The sequence below is a fragment of the Ornithorhynchus anatinus genome, chromosome 10 (genome assembly GCF_004115215.2).
Source record: "Ornithorhynchus anatinus isolate Pmale09 chromosome 10, mOrnAna1.pri.v4, whole genome shotgun sequence".
Classification (NCBI taxonomy): domain Eukaryota; kingdom Metazoa; phylum Chordata; class Mammalia; order Monotremata; family Ornithorhynchidae; genus Ornithorhynchus; species Ornithorhynchus anatinus.
The window spans coordinates 52,048,037-52,052,382 of NC_041737.1; positions in this window are offsets into that span (position 1 = coordinate 52,048,037).

Below are 4,346 nucleotides of genomic sequence, written 5' to 3' on the forward strand. Positions count from 1 at the left end.
AGGAAGAAGAGGCGATGTTCAGAAAGACACCCAAGGAGGGATGGCGAAGATCGGGGCCGGGGACGGAAAGGGGCAGAAGGAAGGGGACCGATGGGGAAAGAAAAAAACTTGAGAGACCAGGGAGGGATAGATGCGAATGGGGAAGAAAGACTGGGGAGAGGAAAAGGAGGGGAAAGGGAGGAAGAAGGCCGAAAGAGAGAGGAGGGAGGGAAGGAATTACTGACGGAAGGATCACTAAAGAGAAGCGAGCGGGGAGGGGCTTGGGAGGGGAGGGAAGAGCTGGGGAAAGGTGAAGAGAGGAAGAGGCGCACGGGACAACGGCCTTATCACTCCCTGACTCTCTCACCTCCCCGGGGACGGTGGGTAAATATAGAGCTGTGATGTCTGCTCTGAGGGGGGCATCACCCACTTCTCCTTCACCTTGGAGATCACAGCCAGCTCTCCCTTCCCACAGGTCGGGGGAAGGCGGGTGCTGGAGGTAATGAGGAGGGGGCAGTCGGAGAGGCCAAATGGCGTGGGTTCACGGGAATGGGCAGGAGGGGAGGGTCGTGGAGCCGAGCAGTTTTTAGAGCCCGGGCCTGGGAGTCAGAAGGTCCCAATCCCAGTTCAGCCACTTGTCTGCCGTGTGACCTTGGCCAAGTCACTTCACTTCTCTGGGCCTCAGTGACCTCATCTGGAAAATGGGGATTGAGACCGTGAGCCCCACGTGGGTCAGGGACTGCGTCCAAAGCGATTTGCTTGTGTCCCCCACAGTGCCCGCTACAGAGTAAGCGCTTAGCAAATATCACAGCTATATGATGGTTATTCGGAAGGGCCTGGGAGAACTCCTTGAAATCGGGACGCTGTGATTTCCTCCCCGTCCAGACACATCTTGTGGGGTGAGAGATGGAGAAGGCTGTGGGATGGGGGGGGGACCCTTTCTCTTTCTTCCCTCTCCCCCCCATCTTCAGGATCCTCCTTCTTGGGACCCGAATCCCTGCCCCCCCGCAAAACCCGCCACCATGCGTCTCAACGGTGGAGGGACAGAGCCCCCTACAGGTGGAGATGGGTCAGTGCAGGGACAGAGAAGGGCAAAGTCAGGGCTTGGAGGCAGCCTCCGGGGGGAAACTGAGGAAGAAAGGGCAGGATCGAAGAGAGACGGACACCCAGAGCCCGTCACTTAGGGGATAAAAGGAAGCAATAAGGGGAACTGTGCCACAGACACCCGAAAATAACAAGCCAGGAGGAACCCCATCGGAGTCCCCAATACTGAGTCTCCAATAAGAAATAATGATAATTGTGGTACTTGTTAAGCGCTTACTGTGTGCTGAGCACTGTTCTAAGCGCTGGGGTAGATACAGGGTCATCAGGTCGTCCCACGTGAGGCTCACAGCCTTAATCCCCATTTTACAGGTGAGGGAACTGAGGCACCGAAAAGTGAAGTGACTTGCCCAAGACAGCTGACAAGAGGCAGAGCGGGGATTAGAACCCACGACCTCTGACTCCTAAGCCCCTGCTCTTTCCACTGAGCCATGCAGCTTCTCTGAAAAGAAATCAGCCCGAGATCCAGAAACCTAAAAACAAATCAACGTGGAGAGCCGGGTCTATGCCCCAGGGACCTTGTAGTAACAAAAAAAGGCTGAATCCAGTGGGAGCCCTGGTAATTGCTACAGCGTCGCGAGGAGACGTTGAAGCTGCTGCTGGCATTCCCATCTCTTAGACTGCTGCCGGGGTCGGGGGGGCTGTGGCTGTGGCTAAGTCATCTGTCAGTCAGTCATACTTATTCAGCGCTTAATGTGTGCAGAGAACTGTTCTAAACGCTTGGAAGAGTATGCTATAACAATATTACAAACACGTTCCCTGCCCACGACAAGCTTACAGTCTAGAGGGGGAGACAGAACGGTGCTTGGCACATGGTAAGCGCCTAACAGATATCATTATTATCATTTAAACAAATAAATTATGGATATGTACATAGTGCTATGGAGCTGAGATGGGGGAATGAATAAAGGGAGCAAATCAGGGTGATGCCGAAGGGAGTGGGAGAAGAAACGAGGGAAGGCCTCCTGGAGGAGATGTGCCTTCTATATGGCTTTGAAACGGGGGAGGGGAATGGTCGGATATGAAGAGGAAGGACGTTCCAGGCCAGAGGAAGGAGGTGGGCGAGGGGTCCGCGGCGAGGTACACGAGATCAAGTTAGTGAGAAGGTTGGCATTAGAGGAGTGAAGTGTACAGGCTGGGTTGTAGTAAGAGAGCAGCAAGGAGAAGTAGGAGGGGGCAAGGTGATTGAGGGCTTTAAGCCAATGGTGAGGAGTTTCTGTTTGATGCGGCAGTGGACGGGCAACCACTGGAGGTTTTTGAGGAGCGGGGAAACATGGCCTGAACGTCTTTGTAGAGACCGAGGTTGTGGCTGAGGCTGTAACAGGGGCTGAGGCCTTCGGGATGTGACCGTAGCTACAGCTGCAGCCGTGGAGCTGTTGGTCTCTAGACTGCCCTGCCGGAGCAGTGAGAAGCCTGAATCTCTGTTTCTTTAGCAGCTGTGTTCTCCCTCTCGTTGTTCGTATTGTCGTCCCTGCCTTTTCAATCAATCGATGGGATTTATGGAGTACTTACTGTGCGCGAGCGCCGTACGAAGCACGTGGGAGAGTACAGTTCGACAGAGTTGGTCAACATGTTCCCTGTCCACAATAAACTTACGGTCTAGAAGGGGAGATAGACATTAATATAAATAAATCATCTGTACTATGTGATATAAATAATTTTTACTATATAATTTATGGATATCCTTCTCGAGTGGTTTTGTTGCTTTTATTATTTCAGTCTTTCCTTATGTGCCCCTCCCCAACCCCACCTCCCCAGCCTGCTTATTCTGAGACTGGGGGGCCAGCAACTGTGTCCAATTCTCATTCTTGTATTTTTTTCCCAGCATTTAGCGTAATGTTCTCCACACAGTAGGTGCTGAATATACACTACTTAAAGAATGAGTGAATGAATGAACCCCATATTTGCCTTCTTCAATCAATCAGTAGTACTTATTGAAGACTAACTGTGTGCAAAACACCGTACCAAGTGCTTGGGAGAGTACCACCGAGTTCGCAGAAACGATCCCTGCCCTTAAAGAGCTTACGATCATAGCGTGACGGGGTAAGAATAGAAATATAAATCTTCCCCAACTGCAATTAAGTCCTCCTGCTAATTCTCCTTTCTGCATCCCCTAGCAGCATGGCCTAGTGGATTGAGCCCAGGCCTGGGAGTCAGAAGGACCTGGGCCCTAATCCCAGCTCCTCTGCTTGCCTGCTGTGTGACCTTGGGCAAATCACTTCACTTCTCAGTGCCTCAGCTACCTCGCCTGTAAAATGGGCATTAAGACTGGAAGCCCCAAGTGGGACAGGGACTGAGTCCAACCTGATTAGCTTGTGTCTACCCCAGCACTTAGAACAGTGCCTGGCACATAGTAAGCACTAACAAGTACCATTAAAAAAAAACCTCCCCTTCTCCATCATTTTCTGTGAACAGCTCTGTTCTCAACTCTCCATCGTCCTCTCTCTCTTTGCCGCTCTCCCTCGCCACTGGTTCTCACTGTTTCTCAGACGATCTGTCTTCTTCGCCTCCACCCCCCACTTCCCTCCTCAGTTACCCTATTTGTGGCTCCATCTCAAAGAATCGCTACAGTTTATTTTTCTTTTCTCACCTCTGTTGATCTCTCCCCCATCTACCTCTTTGTTTCTGGGTCTGTCTTATCTCTTCAAGTTGTCTCTTTGTCCTTCTAAATCTCTCCACGTCTCCACCCATCTCTCACTGTCTGTCCCTCTCTCTGGTTCACTTGTTCGGTTTGTGGTGTCTCTCCCGACCTCCTGTCTCTGTCCCCGGCTCTGCTTCTGCGGGTCAATTTCTCCCCCCTGCACCATCTCTAGTCTCCCCCTCTATTCTCCTCTATTCTCCTCCTATATCCCCCTCCCCACTGAACCCATGCAAATGCTGTTACTATTACTCAAAGAATCTACAATCTAGTGGGGAAGACATCCAAATTAAGTTACAGTCTGGGGAAGGAGCAGAGGATAAAGATGTGTAAATATGTGCTATGGGGGAATGTGAGTATCTAAGACATTTGGCCGCCCAGAGAGAAAAAAATCCCCTCACCCCCTCACTAACTGCCCCATTCTATTTGTCATCATTGCATTACATGGCCCCTGTTTTGCCGGGCACACAGCATAATGTGATGCCATCATCTACCCCGGTTCTTAGAACAGTGCTTGGAACATAGTAAGCACTTAAAAAGTACCATCATTATTTCTGTAACATCATGGGAAAATACCTCTTGACTTATCCCTGATTCCAGAACCCAAGTGTCTCCATCCCAGGTCGCT